This window comes from Macaca nemestrina, chromosome 7 (genome assembly GCF_043159975.1).
Source record: "Macaca nemestrina isolate mMacNem1 chromosome 7, mMacNem.hap1, whole genome shotgun sequence".
NCBI lineage: Eukaryota > Metazoa > Chordata > Mammalia > Primates > Cercopithecidae > Macaca > Macaca nemestrina.
In genome coordinates, this window is record NC_092131.1 from 176,113,999 (window position 1) to 176,131,445 (window position 17,447).

The window sequence follows — 17,447 nt, forward strand, 5'->3', positions numbered from 1 at the left end:
CTCTGATTTTGCTAATTATCCACAAAACCTCACACTGATCCATTACAATAATGTCATCATACTACCTGGATCTTCAAAGTAGGAGGTAGCAAGCAGACTTGGTTAGACCCATGCATATCCCAGGCTGAGAAATAAGTCCTACAAAAGTTTAGGGGTATGACATATTAGTGAGATATCCAGGGACATATGAAAATAAGAATTAAAAACAAAAATATTTTTTAAAAACTTTTTTTTTTTTGCTTCTTTAAAGAAAAGGAAGTGCAAAAGAGTGAGGCTTCAGAAGACTCAGCAAATCAAAACATAACAGGCATTTAAATGGAAAAACTCCTCAAAATCTGTCAAGGTTAATGAGTTTTCACATAACCTGTTTATCATGGAGAAAGTAATTTTCTCACATATTATCATATCCACAAAGACAAGACTTATCTTCAAATATCTTTAGTTACATTAGGGGCCGAGGTTGGAATTATTTTTGTTAGAGAATCAGCAACTGACAGGGAATTCTGATGATTTTATTATTTCTGGTGCACATCAATGTACAACGTATTTTTTTGAAACTCTCTGTGGAATGCTTACCCATGGGGGACATCAGGGGAGATATCAGTTTTGCCCCAAATCGTCCACATCAGGAATTGCTTCCATCTCTGCTTTCTTGGCTTTACTAGGTTTGGAGGCTCTGGTGATAAGGGGAAATGCTTCCAGCAGAGAACAAAGTCATGGCGCTGTGAAACTGAGACCACCCACTTAGGGCTTTATGTGCCCCGGGAACCACATGCAGATGAGGTGGGTGGGTGAACCGTTCAAGGTGCTGTAGCTTTCAGGTAAGTATGACTGAATCGACATCTCCTTGTTATGATCCTGTAGCTGATGGGACTCAGTCATTCCCCTGGGACAGAACCTTGGTTTTTCGTACGAGCACAGAAATACTTGATGTTGACGAAGAAAAGTGGTGGGCTATGCTGGACCATCTGCTTTTGTCCTTCCAGACCCACCCTCCACCGTCAGCATGCGTCTGTCCCCAGGATGGGCTGGGCTTGTGGGTGGTGCAAGGAGAGAGTGGTATTACGCCACTGGACCCCTCCATGCCAGGCTCCTGGGGTGGCAGTGACTTCCTTTCTCTTCTGGAAGCACAGCTTCTTATGTCTTTCTTTTAGAACAGCAGTTTCCTTGCTGAAGTTTTGTGCCCCTCTTTCCAGCTGCTGGCCCTGGAAAAAGTGCCAGCAGAGTTCCTCAGGTTCTTTGCTGTTTTCCATTACTGTGCCCGTGTTATTGTAAATTATCGTTGCATTTAAGCTTTTTCTTCAATGTGCCACCTATGTCCTGTCAGGAGACTGAAACAATATCAGAATATCAGAAAATACCAGAATATGAAAGTGACCGTTAACAACAACAATAACAAAACCACTTTCTGACAGCCTGGAGTTTTCTGAGCTCTCCTTCACTGGAGGTTTTCATTAAGGTTGGTTTACATATGACCTCAAACCGTAGACGGACTACAGAACTAAATAAATCAGTTAAGCTGGGTGGTTGCCCCCAAGAGCTGCGCGGAGAAACTCAGATAGCTGATGGTCCATGGACTAAATGAGTTTCACTGTTTTTCTAATGCCAGCACAGACTTTTATGGGTTCCCATCTGGCTCGCGGACTCAAATTTATGAGTTTTCTCTTAACCAAATATGTGTGCTGTAGTCACTTTTGAGACTCTGGTTTTGGTAGTAATAGGCTCTAGTATTTTTTGTAAGGCAGGTAAGACAATGCCATGTCACACCGTGATCCCAAGTCTGAATGAAGAGAATACAGATCCAGAAACAGACATAGCTGATTTATTCTATCTTCATTATAAAATACAGTGCAGAGATGCTGGTCAGGAATGAACAATAAGGCCAGGCACAGTGGCTTATGCCTATAATCGCAGCACTTTGGGAGGCCGAGGTGGGAGGATCGTTTGAGCCCAGGAGTTTGAGAGCAGCCCGGATGGCCTCGAGAGACCTCATCTCCACCAATAAAAAAGTATAATAATCAGCCAGGTACAGTGGCATGCACCTGTAGTTCCAGTTACTAGGGAGGCTGAGGACCCAGAAGTTAGACATTTCAGTGAGCTATGATCACGCCACTCCCCCCCAGCCTGGGCAACAGAGTGAGACCCTGTCAGCAACAACAAAAAGAATGAATAATAACAGAAATTTAGAAATACATTTAGTAGAGGAGTAGAGACACAATAGCAGTGTGGAAGATGCAGGATGGATCAGACTGTTTGATATGTAATACTTCTATTCTTTCTCCTTAACGGCTTAGGATAAGATAGGGTGGAAGGGGCTAGAAGTGTATTGAAAAGAAAGATTAAGCAAAGCCAGGGTTAGAACCTGTAATACTACAAATCAGGAAGTGAATCTTATGTAATAATATAAGATTTTGTTGTCTGACCTTTAGTTTTCTATGTCACAAACTATTTTTGCTATTTAGAGCAGTGTCTGATATATGGTAATTCTGAATAGCTATTTGTCTTGTGGAAGAATGATACTTCCACTTGAAATTACAGAAATGAGCTTAGCAATTCCTGTTGTGATCAGCATAGCTATGTCACATTATAGAAAATATTGGCCGGGCGCAGTGGCTCATACCTGTAATCCCAGCACTTTGGGAGGCTGAGGCGGGTGGATCATGAGGTCAGGAGTTTGAGACCAGCCTGGCCAACATAGTGAAACACTGTCTCTACTGAAAATGCAAAAAATTAGCCAGCTGTGGTGGTGGGTGCCTGTAATCCCAGCTACTTGGGAGGCTGAAGCAGGAGAATTGCTGGAACCTGGGAGGCGGAGGTTGCAATGAACCCAGATGGCACCACTGCACTCCAGTCCAGGCGAGAGTGGGAGATTCCATCTCAAAAAGAAAGAAAGAAAGAAAGAAAATATTAATGAATATGTGAAGCAGTTGACTTCTGTTTATTATGGCAGAAAGGGTGTCAGAAAGAACTAAACCCTCTCACATGTGTAACCAAAACTCTGGCCCAGGCATATGAGAGGCTCTTCATGTATGCCAGGCACGTGGGGGGAGGGAGGCAGCCAGACAAGGACGGAAAGGTTTCCTCCTGGCTACTGAAAGCCAGATGACCAAGGGAGACTTGAATTTTCTCCAGCTCTTCGAAAGACTATACTCAATTCCGTTTCTTATTTCATTATACTTTTTCATGCATTAGCCTCATCACCCTGGACAGCACAGTCATTAAGCACTTGTTCAGAGAGCCAAGCAAAGGTTCCTGCATCATACAAAGCCATTGTCTTTGGCCCCAGTGATTCTACAAGGTGGTGGATATTCCTTATTTTTACATTCCATTTGTGTATGTTTTATTTCCGTCATCGTGACTATACACCATGATTTCACTGGAGCTGCAGGAGCCTCTTGTGGATGAGAAGTGCAGCCCTGCAGTGGCTCTCCTCTTTCTCCAGGGAGAGTCGGGTGGCCCACACTGCTTGTCCTGAGATTCCAAGCAGAGCCCACCTCCTGCCGTGTGGTCACTAAGTAGCCTGCCAGGCTCTGCTGCCTTCTCAGTGGTCACACTCAGGCGACGACATTTGAGAACAGAAGTGACTAAGCACATTATTTGCCCGCATAAAATTTATTTTGCAATGGGATTGGCAAAAATGTATCTAACTTGCCAAATTTTCTGAAATGGATCTCTTAATTTGAGATGTTTCTGAGTAGCCTGGGAGGTGCAGTTCTATCTGAATCTCAGAGGATTGCGTGCTTACGTCTGTTTTCAGATAAGTAGTAATAATGCCAGGCATTTTAATGGAAAGTCACCTGTCACTAATGAAATGGATGATTTACTCTTTTATCTTTAGCACTGGTAACCATGGCAGTACATCTCAAGTCTTGTAGAACAGTATTTCTAAGATAATTCCTCAAGGCTACTTAGACTTAGCACATCTTCCAGACTACAATTTTGTACCATAGTCTTTTGGAGGAATCCGTGCTTAATCATTTTAAAATCCTCAGATCCAGGAGGTATATAGGACTAAACCATAGGAATTAGGAGAATGTCAATAAAAACTGTTGTACATATCTTTTCACAGTTAGAAAATTCTCAGCCATGACTCTGCAATGGACTCTCCTGGGAACTCTAAAAATGCTTACACCTGGACCCTCACTGTATCAGAATGTCTGAGGTAGGGAGAAGTCTGCCTGTTTTCTCAAAGATCCCCTGGTGATTCTAATGCGCATCCAGGAATAGTACATTTAGCTTTTCTGCAACGAAATGGATCAAGAGATTAAATTGTAACACCCAAAAACCCTTGCCAGTTTTTCCTGAGCATACCACAGTCATCATCTCTTCCATTGTGTCTGTACGGAGACCAGGAGCCAGGTATTTTCTGACAAGCAATTCCCTTCCACCGAGAAGATAAGGGTGTCAGTAGCGAGACGGTGATGAAGTGAAGGCCAGGGTATCGTGAACACCGTATCTTAGTTCATCTGCGTTCCTCGGCTGTAAGCAGAATGTCGTTCTGAAAATAGCACAATCAAGTGAGATACCTTGAGGAAAAAAAAAAAAAAAAAAAAAAAGGAGACTGAACTGCCTTCTCAGCACATCGCCTTTCCTGTACATGATTGCTTTCTATTATCAACTATAAATCAGGTTTGATTTAGAGCTATGTTCTGCTTATATCAGGACTTTTCAGTTACTCCATCAGAATTCCCTAATATGATTTTATTTGTAAAAGTTAATTCAGAAAGTGTGTTTCTGGGAACCTACAGCAATCATTCTTGCTTTTATTGCAAATATGTTTATGTGTATATATATAATTTTTTTCAATTCAAAAGCTCATGGAACTCCCTTTAACTGTAACCACTAAAATGTCAGTAAATGCAGTAACTATCTGAATTGATGAGACTCTCAACGGAAACCCAGTCTTTCTGACATATAAGCTGTCCAATAACAGGACTGATTGACAGCTTTCATAAGAGGAGCTTCCACAACGGGAGCTTCCACATGCATTACCAGGCTGCGCACTTTGAATTGCAGCCTTGTCAAAAGATGCTCTCAAAAGACTGATTGGTTCTGATTCACCTAAAAAAGGAGACTTGCCAGCGTGCATCAAAATACAGAGAAAAGTGGAGTATCCTCACCCAGCACTCTCTATGCTCTATTTTGTAATATTAATACCAAGGAGAGTTTACCCAGAAACTGTCAAAAGTCAAACAGATTTCTTTCTTTTTCCGTTTTTTTTTTTTTTTTTTTGACTGAGTCTGACTTTGTCGCCCAGGCTGGAATGCAGTGGTGCAATCTCGGCTCACTGCAGCCTTCGCCTCCCGGGTTCAATCAATCCTCCTACCTCAGCCTCCCGAGTAGTTGGGATTACAGGCATGCACCGCCATGCCTGGCTAATTATTTTGTTTATTTAGTAGAGATGGGTTTTCACCACATTGGCCAGGCTGGTCTTGAACTCCTGACCTTATGATCCGCCCACCTCAGCCTCCCAAAGTGCTGGGATTACAGGCATGAGCCACCGCGCTGGCCCTAGATTTCTTAAGACAGACAAGAGTCAGCCTCAGGAGAAAGATTAACCTTTTGAGAAGAACTGCTTGGACTTAACTTAAGGGACTATGGTTACATCCAAACCCCAGTAGAAATATTTCCACTCGATTTTAAAACAGGACTTATTTTGTTTCTTAATTAATCAATATATTCAAAAGAGAACAGGATTATCCTTCCACAAGGAATGAAACGGTGATGCCTCTTGCCTGGCGTTTTCCTCTGGCCTGACACCATGCTATGCAGCAGAGGCTTAAACATGGTTGGGGCAACTCCTGCTTCAGGGAGAATGTCTGAAATTCATGTCCACAAAAAGGTATACAGACCAGGCATGTACTCTTCACAGAGAGTATGTTATCAAAAATGGGAGTGCCAGGTTTTTCTAAATGTTAATCCTATAAGAAGAAAAAGATTTGGCAGCACCGTGGGTAATATAAAATGAGCGGCGATAGGTGACCCTAGAATAAATGAAAGAAGCAACATTTTTTCCTTAGGGCGGAAGGAGAGTATGCAACTTACGAATAACAGCAGGGTACCAAAGCAAAGCTCCAAGACCGCATGGAAAGACAGGCTACATTCTGCTTAACAACATTCAGCTCACAGGGCAGACCTATGCAGAGCAGGCAAACTGGGATTGTTTTATGTTCCCAAATTGCCAGGATCTTTGTGTTGTAAAAATAACAAAGATGATGAGGATGATAGTTAACATGTATTAGATACATAATATGCACAGGCTCTGTTCTAAGAACTTCACTGGTGATATCCCTATTTAATCCCATAACAACTGTAGGAGGCAGGTATTATTATCTCCATTTTACAGGTAACTGAGTCTCAGGGACATTAACTTTTTTTCTTTCACTTTTTTTTTTTTTTTTCTATCAGAATGCTTTAGCCAAAGCATCATGACTCACTCCTGTAATCCCAGCACTTTGGGAGGCCAAGGGGGGCAGATCACCTGAGGTTAGGAGCTTGAGACCAGTCTGGCCAACATGGTGAAACCCCATCTCTACTAAAATTCCAAAAATTAGCTGGCTGTGGTGGCACACGCCTGTAATTAGCTGGCTGTGGTGGCACACTCCTCAGCTGCTGGGGAGGCTGAGGTGGGAGAATCACTTGAACCCCGGAGGTGGAGGTTGCAGTGAACCGAGATGGCGTCACTGCACTCCAGCCTGAGTGACAGAGTGAGACTTCATCTCAAAAAAAAAAAAAAAAAGAAAGAAAAAAAAAGGAATTCTTTATTAGTCAAAACCGCATACTATGAAAGTGCTTTAAAACGCAACAGGATGTGATGTGAAGACATAAAGAACAACTGCACAGTGACACATGGCTATCAGAACACACTAAGAATCCACACTGCCTCTACTCTTTACCTGGTAAAGGAAGGACTTAGGCCACCTCCTCCTCAGCACACTCCTCAGACTCTCCCTCCTCCTCAACTGTGGCATCCTGGAACTGTTGGTACACATTAACGTCCCTGAATCTCAGTTACCTGTAAAATACCTACCTGTCCTATCATATAACTAGTAACGATACGAATAGGAATAAAACTCAAATAGAAATCCTGCATCTATGCTAACCTAAATAGCAACTGTATTGTAAAATACCTGCAGTCTACCTTGCTTTCAGGAAATAGAGCAGGCTGGGCATGGTGGCTCATGCTTGTAATCCCAGCACTTTGGGAGGCCAAGACGGGCGGATCATGAGGTCAGGAGATCGAGACCATCCTGGCTAACACAGTGAAACCTCCGTCTCTACTAAAAATGAAAAAAAAAAAAAAAGCCAGGTGGCTGGCACCTGTAGTCCAAGTTACTCCAGAGGCTGAGGCAGGAGAATGGCGTGAACCCGGGAGGCAGAGCTTGCAGAGAGCCCAGATCGCACCACTGCACTCCAGCCTGGGCGACAGAGCGAGACTCCGTCTCAAAAAAAAAAAAGGAAAAAAGAAATAGAGCAAAATTGTGCACACAAACGAATGGCACTTTCCTGTACGTGCAGCCGGCGTGGCACCTGACCACACTCCCCACAAGTCCTGTCCTTGGCCACTTCTCCCGCCACGTGCCCACGAATCACACAACCTTCTACATAATCATTGTGATGTAAAGATAATCAGTTCCTGAAGCTCAAGTATTTTTCCTGAGAAATGTCTCTCTTGCAGTATTTAGACAGTAGTTATTATTTGTGATCGAATCTGGCATTCTGGTAAAAGTTACTTGACATGCCCCAAGAAGTAAGAAGCACGCGCAGATTAAAGTATTTCTCCTTTGTCCACATTTCAGGTGACTTTTTCAGATGCCCCACTTAAAGGGACGTGATTAATGCTCTGTGGGTGTATCCTCTGCCTTTCCAGATCAAAAGAAAGGCTGTGCAATCTGTTGCCACCATTATTCTGGGGTCACAGATGTGGCACAGAGCAACGAACTAGATGACCGCGTCACAGAGTGAGGGAAAGAGACTGACCTGCCTGGTCTTCGTCCGTGCACTGCAGGCTGTGCAGGAAGCTGGAGAGCTGTGACCACCTCCAACGCATCAGGCCACGTGCCCCAGAGAGCAAGTGGCAGCTCCCCGGCACATTGTCATCACAGCCTCACTCCAGAGCTGCTTCCTGGGGATTTAAGTCAGGAAAAAAAGCAAACAAAATGATAATCCTATAAGAAGAAAAAGATTTGGCAGCACCATGGGTAATACAAAATGAGTGTCAGTAGATGACCCTAGAATAAATGGAAGTGCTGTTTTCCCATTTATCCATCCATCCATTCTACAAATATTTACTGACCATGTACCATGAGCCCAGTAGACATAGCTCCTGTCCTCAATATGCTCAAAGATTACTGAGGGCGTAAATAAGAAAATCACCCATGTGATTTACGGGCACAGAAGGGGCACTCCTAACCCAATACCAACAAATCCATTCTTAAAGAGGCCACCTGAGAACTGAATCTTGAGGGACTGGTAGTGGTAGCCAGGACCCCAGGCAGAGGTGCTGTCCAGATGAGGATGGAGCAGGTGAAATGCTTGAACAAACACGGCCTGCTAAAGAAGCTTGTATGAGACTGAGGCTGAAGAGTCATGTGAGGCTGCGTTTGGGGGAGAAGAGAACAGTGGGACCAGATAGTGAAGAGCCTTGTGAAAGACGTCATCTTAAAAACAACCAGGTCGCAGTGAGCCGAGATCGTGCCGCTGCACTCCAGCCTCGGCGACAGAGCAAGACTCTGTCTAAAAAAAAAAAAAAAAGTCCTGAAGAATATTACAAGGGAGAAGAGCACTATCTAATTTGTACAATTCTGAAATAACTGCAGAGCCTATGCAGAAGCGATTGACAAGTGAGAAACGCATTTTAGAGGATTATTACTTTGGCACAGGGAAAAATCCTGTTGAGGGTTGAAACTGGAGAACGTAGTGGTGGTGACGGATTGGAACACGGCAACTGACATGATACGTGGGATCAAAGAGGAAGGTTGACTCACAGGTGGAGCTGGTACCTGAGTGGGAGATGGCGGTGCCAAGGGAAGAAGTATGTGGAGACTGAGGATAGGCAGGATAACACTACAACTTCAGTTTAGGGTAGGATGCTCAAATGGTTTGTAAGAGGTTGAGATGACTCTAAAATACTGTGTCTAAAATTAAAGAAGGAGGACAGAGTTAGAGAAATCTGGATTTTTTTGTTTTTTGCAATAAATCATGGATTAAGTCACGGGGGTGAATATGTTGGACGAAGTAAATGTTTTCTCACACTGTCAAGATCCGAACGCAGAACCCTGAGGAACACCAGCCTTTACGTGGCACCAAGAAAGATGAGGCAAAAGAAAGATTGGTTGAAAAATAATGGCCTGAGTGGTTGGAAGAAAGCCAGCAGAGTGTCACAAAAAGCAGGGGAGGCCTTCCAACTTTTGTTCAACCTTGTAAAGCACTGAGGTCACAAGAACAATCACCACTGCAAAATCAGGAGAATCTGGAACATGCCAACAGATACAGGACTCAAGAGTTGCTTACTTGGAGTGAGGGCCTCAGATGCCAGATGCGAGTAGGAACACTTAATAACAATTCAGATGATTTCCCAGAGGCTGAGGCGCTCCCGGGGCCTGCAGTCTGAGGGGAGCTCCGGCACTTTCCCAGATTTTGCCTCTAGGACCTCCACCAGGTTTTCACAGGCGGATCCAAGAGAACTCTCAACGTGACCTGGCGGGGGTGGGAGGACTAGCCATCCTGAACCCTCCCAAATCCTTCCACAAACAAATGGCAGTTCTGAAACCTTGTTTTGGTTGGGGGAGGAAACCTCTTCCCCATCCGGGCTGCTCTAGCCTTCTTGTCACACCAAAGGGAAGAAAAAGCCACAGTCAGTAGAGGAGAGGACATAAAGAAAATAGCCTGGGGATGCTCAGCGCCTTGGGGGCCACTCCTAAGACACTTCTGAGGGACACATCCCTGAGTCGCAGGTCCACTGAAATACCGACATGTAATCAGAAGATGAGAGAACGCCTTTCTCCCTCACATATACCATCAAACTAACAATCCTCCATTAATAACAGTGGATTGCAGTTCAAAGAGCTGCAAGGCACAGAGTCTCTAAAGAGCAGTACGAAGAGAAACCCCAAAGCCAGAAGGAGAAAAAAAGCAAGCCCAGTAGAATCCTTGGAAGGCTCTGCTACTCTACCTACATCAGACATGAACCACAGCCCAGCAGATATTCAAATTACACACTAAAGGCATTCGTCTCCGTAACTGTTACTCTATAAAACATGGGCCAATTTCTGGGCCAGGTGCAGTGGCTCATGCCTGTAATCCCAGCACTTTGGGAGGTCGAGGCGGGCAAATCACAAGGTTAAGAGATCGAGACCATGCTGGCCTACATGATGAAGCTCCATCTCTACTAAAAATACAAAAAAGTAGCCGGGTGCAGTGGTGGGTGCCTGGAGTCCCAGCTATTCAGGAGGCTGAGGCAGGAGAATCGCTTGAACCCGGGAGGCAGAGCTTGCAGTGAGCCGAGATTGTGCCACTGCACTCCAGTCTGGTGAAAGAGTGAGACTGTCTCAAAAAAAAAATAAAAAATAAAAATAAATGGGCCAATTTCTCTAAATATTAAAAGCCATGCCAATAGGCAAGAATAAACACAGTCTGATGGCTCTAAGTAATTATCAGAACAAGGCTCAGATAAGACACAGATGTCAGAGTTATCAGACGAGGAATTTAAAATTCCTGTGACTGCTACAGTTGAGATACGGTTTGTGCCACCAAATCTCTGTGGAAACTTGATCCCAGACATCGGAGGTGTGGCCAGGTGGGAGGTGTTTGGGCCGTAGAAGCGGATCCCTCATGAATAGATTAGTGCTTTCTTTGAGGATGGGTGGATTGAGTGAGTTCTTTATTAGTTCTCTCAAGAATTGGTTGTTAAAAATACACTGGCCCTCAAAACAACAAAAATAGAGCTACCATATGATCCAGCCATCCCATTGCTAGATATGTAGCCTAAAGAGGAGAAATCAATACATCACAGAGGTATCTGTACTCCAATGTTCATTGCAGCTCTATTTAGTATAGCCAAGATTTAAAGCAACCTGGCTGGGCACAGTGGCTTACGCCTGTAATCCCAGCACTTTGGGAGGCCAAGGCGGGCGGATCACCTGAGGTCAGGAGTTCGCCACCAGTCTGCCCCACATGGTGAAACCCCATCTCTACTAAAAATACAGAAAATTAGCCAGGTGCATTGGCATGTGCCTGTAATCCCAGCTACTCAGGGGACTGAGGCAGGAGAATCACTTGAACCCAGGAGGTGGAGGTTGCAGTGAGCGGAGATCATGCCATTGCACTCCATCCCAGGCGACAGGGTGAGACTCAGTCTCAAAAAAAAAAAAAGAAAAGAAAAAGAAAAAAGATTTAAAGCAACCTAAGTGCCTAAGTGTCCATTAACAGATGAATGGACAAAGAAAATGTGGTATATATACATAATGGAGTGCTATTCAGTCATAAAAAGGAATGAGAGTCTGTCATTGGCAACAACATGGAGGAAACTGGAGGTCATTATGTTAAGTGAAATAAGCCATGCACAGAAGGACAAACCTCACATGTTCTCACTTATTTGTGGGAGCTAAAAATTCAAACAATTGAACTCCTGGGGACAGAGTGTAGAAGGAAGGTTACCAGAGTTTGGGAAGGATAGTGAAGTTGGGGTAAGTGGTGGTGGGGAAAGTGGGGATAGTTAATGGGTATAAAAATATAGTGGCCAGGCGCAGTGACTCCCGCCTGTAATCCCAGCACTCTGGGAGGCCGAGACGGGTAGATCACGAAGTCAGGTCTTCGAGACCATCCTGGCTAACATGGTGAAAACCTGTCTCTACTAAAAAATGTGCCTGTAGTCCCAGCTACTCAGGAGGCTGAGGCAGGAGAATCGCTTGAACCCAGGAGGTGGAGGTTGCAGTGAACAGAGATCACGTCACCATACTCCAGCCCGGGCAACAGAGACTCTGTCCCACCCACCAAAAAATATATATATATACATACATATATATATATATATATATATATGTGTATATATATATATATATATGTATGTATATATATATATATGCATGCATGTATAGTTAGAGGCCGGATGCGGTGGCTCATGCCTGTAATCCCAGCACTTTAGGAGGCCAAGGCGGGCAGTTCACAAGGTCAGGAGTTCAAGACCAACCTGGCCAACATGGTGAAACCCTGTCTCTACTAAAAAAAAAAAAAGAAAAATACAAAAAGATAGGCGTGGTGGCAGGCATCTGTAATCCTAGCTACTCAGGAGGCTGAGGCAGGAGAATCGCTTGAACCTGGGAGGCAGAGGTTGCAGTGAGCCGAGATTGCGCCACTGCACACCAGCCCTGGTGACAGTGAGAGACTCTGTCTCAAAAAAAAAAAAAAAAAATATATATATATATATATATATAGAGAGAGAGAGAGAGAGAGAGAGAGAGAGAGAGAATAAGATCTAGTATTTAGTAGCACAATGGGGTGACTATAGTCAATAATAATAATTATATATTTTTAAATAACTGAAAGAGTATAATTCAATTGTTTGTAACACAAAGGATAAATGCTTCAGGTGGTGGATAGCTTATTTACACTGATGTGATTATTACACATTGTATGCCTATATCGAAATATCTCAGGTACCCCATAAATATATACACCTACTATGTACCTGCAAAAAATTAAAAATTAAAAAAATAGCCTGGCACCTCTCCCTCCCACACCAGGTGATCTCCAGATAGACCAGTTTCTATTTGCCTTCCACCATGAGTGGAAGCAGCCTGAGGCCTCGCCAGAAGCAGATGCTGGTGTCATGCTTCTTGTTCAACCTGCAGAACCATGGGCCAAATAAGCCTCTTTATAAATTACCCGGCCTCAGCTATTTCTTTATAGCAACACTAAATGAACTAAGACAAGGACTAATATGGTAAAGGTACTAATGGAAAAAGTAAATAACATAAAAGATGTGATAGGAATGGTAGCAGAGAGATGGAAGCTATAGAAATCAAAAAGAAATGCTAGGAATCAAAAGTAATAGAAATGAAGAATAACTTTGACAGGCTCATCTGCGGACTCAACACAGCTGGAGAAAAAAATCAGCGAACTTGAAGATAGGTCAATAGAAAGTTCACAAATGGAAACATACACACACATACAAATAACAAAAGAAAACTTCCCAGCGCTGTGGCACAATATGAAAAGGTGTGACATGCACATTTTTGGAGCACCAGAAGGAGCAGAAACAGAATGGGGCAGAAGAAATCTTTGAAGAAATTATGACGAAGGAGTTTCAAAATCAATGACAGGTACCACATCACAGATTCAGGAAGCTCACAGAATAACAAGCACAGTACACAATTTTTTTAAAAAACTAGAAAATACATATTCAAGCCATAAAGAAATAGACAAAATTTTGAAAGAAGACAAGGGACAAAAATCTACAGAGGAACAAGAATACAAATAACAGCAGACACCATCCAAGAAAGAAAAGATTGGAGTAAAATATTTAAGAAAATAAAAACCCTGCCAATATGGGATTTGATATCCAATAAATGTTATACCTTATTTTTTATTAAAAGCGAAGGAAAAATATTTCTCAGCAAAGAAAATCTGATCCAGTTCATTGAGAGTAGACCTGCCATATAACAGATGTTAAAATGTCTTCAGGCAGAAGGAAAATGATATAGGTCAGAAACTTCTTCTCACAAAAGAGGGAAAGTATCAAAGGAAAGAAATGAAGGTAAAATAAATTATTTCATTTTTCTATTCTTAATTGAGCTAGAAGATAACTGTCTGTTTGAGGCAATAATACTAACATATTAAAGTTGACAGCATATAGATAAGTGAAATGAATAACTTCATAAGGGATGGAAGGGAAATTGGAAATGCTCTGTTATAAGGCACTAGCACTACACATGAAATAATGCTATTTGAAGGTGGACTTAGATTATTTTAAAATGTATGCTATAAACCCTGGAACAATCAATGCAAGACATTTATAAAGAAAGTATCATTGATATATAAAGAAAGGAGGCAAAATGAAACTATATAAAATATGCAATTTAAACCCCTAAACGCAGAAAAATGGGGAGAAGAAAAAAGAATAATACAAAACAATTACTAAGATTCAGGTTTTAATCCAACTATATTCATTACTACTTTAAATGTTAATGGTGAAAATATACCAGATAAAGGATAGAAATTGTCAGATTGGATATATAAAAAAGACCCAACATGTACTGCTTAAGAAAACTCACATTAAATGTAAAACTCAAACAGGTTACAAGTAAGTGAATTGAGGAACATATACTATGCCAACACTAATCAAAAGAAAGCCAGAATAGTTATACTGCTTTAAGACACAGCTGAGTTTAGAACAATGAAGATTATCAGGGATGAAGAGTGACATTACATAATCATAAATGAGATCAATTCTGCAAGAAGACATAACAGTCCTAAAGTGTATGCACCTAAAAACAAGCACCAAAATATATGAGGCAAAAACTTTCACCACTAAAAAGAAAAACAGACCATTTCACAATTATATTTGGAGACTTCATCACTGATAAATCAAGAAAGCAGAAAATGAGTGAGGATGTAAAGGATCTGAACAGTACTATTAATCAACTTGATCTAACTGACATTTATAGAAACTTCTTTCAACATCAGCAGCATACATATTCTTTACAAGTGCACCTAGGACATTCACCAAGATGGACCATACTCTGAGTTTAAAACACACCTTAATGCATTAAAAACAACAGAAATCATACAAAGTACAATCTAAGAGCTCAATAGAATTAAACTAGAAATCCACACCAGAAAGATATCTGGAGAATTCCCAAATTCTAGGAAGTTAAAAAATCTATGAGTCGAAGGGGTATCAAGAGAAATTTTTAAAAATATTTTGAACTAAATGAAAATGAAAATGTAGCTTATCAAAATTGATAAAATGCAGCTTAGACCATGATTAGAAGGGATTTGTAGCATTAAGGGTATATATTAGAAAACAGAGATCTAAAATAAATAATCCAAGCTTCTACCTTAGTAATAACAGACAAAAAAGATCAAATTAAACCTAAAACAAGCAGAAGGAACTAAATAATAAATATTAGAGTTAAAAATCAAAAAACTTGAAAACAAAAGCAATCGAGAAATTCCACGAAACCAAAAGATGGTTGAAAAGATCAATAAAGGCCGGGCGCGGTGGCTCAAGCCTGTAATCCCAGCACTTTGGGAGGCCGAGACGGGCGGATCACTAGGTCAGGAGACTATCCTGGCTAACGCGGCGAAACCCCGTCTCTACTAAAAACACAAAAAATTAGCTGGGCGCGGTTGTGGGCGCCTGTAGTCCCAGCTACTTGGGAGGCTGAGGCAGGAGAATGGCGGGAACCCGGGAGGCGGAGCTTGCAGTGAGCTGAGATCTGGCCACTGCACTCCAGCCTGGGCGACAGAGCGAGACTCCGTCTCAAAAAAAAAAAAGAAAAGATCAATAAAATTGACAGTTCTTTACCCGGACTAATCAAGAAGGAAAATAGAGAAGGCATTAATTACCAATTACTACTGATTCCAGTTATTAGAAGAATAATAATTGAAATAATAAAAGCTATCAACAACTTTCATCCCATAATGATAATTTAGATAAAAGGGGCCACTTCCCTAAAAGATGCAAACTACCAGACTCGCATGGAAATAGACAACCTGAATAGCCCACATCTCTCGATGAATTGAATAACCAACATAATGTTTAAAGAAAGGAAGAAAGTTGGAGGATTCACATTACTCGATTTCAATACTTACTGTAAAGCCACAGTAATAAGGACAGCAGGGTGTTGTTATAAAACTAGATGTGTTTATCAACGGAACATAACAGGGAGCCTGTGCAAACAGACCCACATAAATACAGTTAACTGATCTTTTTAGAAGGGCGCTAGAGCACTTCAATGGAAAGGACAGTGTTTTCAACAAATGGTGTTAGGGAAATTGAATGTCCATCTACAAAAATATGAGCCCTGACATGGACCCTATACCTTACACAAAAATCACCCAAAATGGATTATAGACCTAAATTAAAATTGAAAGCTGTAAAATTTATAGAAGAAAATACAGGAGAAAATTAGTATGACCTTGTGTTTGGTGACAAGTTTTTAGATTAGACAACAAATGCATAACCCATGGAAGAAAAAATTAATCAATTAGACTTTACTAAAATTAAAACTTTTCCAGATTGTGGAGAAAAGAGAAGGCTTATACACTGTTTATGGGAGTGTAAATTAATTCAGCCATTGTGGAAAGCAGTATGGTGATTCCTCAAAAAGTTAAAAACAGGACTACCATTCAACCCAGCCTTCCCATTACTAGGTACATACCCAAAGGGATATAAATCCTTCTGTCATAAAGACACATGCACACGAATGTTCATTGCAGTGCTATTCATAATAGCAAAAACATGGAATCAGTCTAAATGCCCAACAATGATAGATTGGATAAAGAAAATTTGGTACATATACACCATGTAATACTATGCCATCATAAAAAAGAACAAGATCATATCTTTTGCAGGAACATGGATGGAACTGGAGGTCATTATTCTCAGCAAACTGAGGCAGGAACAGAAAAGCAAATACCACATGTTCTCACTTATAAATGGGAGCTAAATGATAAGGGCACATGGACACAAGAGGGAAAACACAGACACTGGGGTCGAGTGATGAGGGTGGAGGATGGGAAGAGGGAGAGGAGTAGAAAAAAATAACTAATGAGTACTAGGCTTAGTACCTGGGTGATGAAATAATCTGTATAACAAACCCCCATGACACGAATTTACCTATATAACAAACCTGCACATGTACCCCTGAACCTAAAATAAAAGTTAAAAAAGAAAAAGTTTCCACTGCCAAAAGTACTGTTAAGAGAATAAGAAGATAAGGCACGCCGTTGGAGAATGTGTTTGCTAATCACATACCTGACAAAGGTCTTGTATCCAGAATAAATAAAATATCCTCAAAATTAACAATAAGAAAACAATTGAATTAAAAATGAGCTGAAGTCTAAATTATGATGTGTTTTTATATCGATTTCATTGGATTTATCCTATTTGGGATTCTCTAAGCTCCTTGAGTTTCTAGGTTTATGTCTTTTACCAAATTTGGGGAGTTTTCAGCTATTATTTCTTTAAATATTCTTTCAGTTCCACCCTTATTCTTTTCTTCTGCAATTCCAATGATACAAATGCTGGGATATTTATTATTATCTGACAAGCCCAGAGGCTCTACACCTTTTTTCCCAGTCTTTCTTTTGTTCAGATTGGGTGAATCTTTTGATCTTTTTTCATATATACTGTCATCTCCAGTCTACTTTTGAGCACATCTGCCAGCTTTAAAAACATTATTAAATTCTTCAGTTCTATAATTTCCACTTGGTTCTTTTTT

The 17,447-nt window shown here is 41.4% G+C and overlaps 1 long non-coding RNA gene across 1 annotated transcript; it reads right to left on the reverse strand.

The window, feature by feature from the left end:
- Positions 1 to 503: 503 nt before the first annotated feature.
- On the reverse strand, positions 504 to 17,161 carry LOC105497454 (uncharacterized). Its single transcript, XR_011625439.1, has 4 exons — positions 16,982 to 17,161; positions 7,981 to 8,125; positions 4,312 to 4,526; positions 504 to 1,331 (listed from the first exon to the last, which is right to left on the reverse strand). It is a non-coding gene; the product is annotated as an uncharacterized lncRNA (long non-coding RNA).
- Between the last annotated feature and the right edge of the window lie 286 nt (positions 17,162 to 17,447).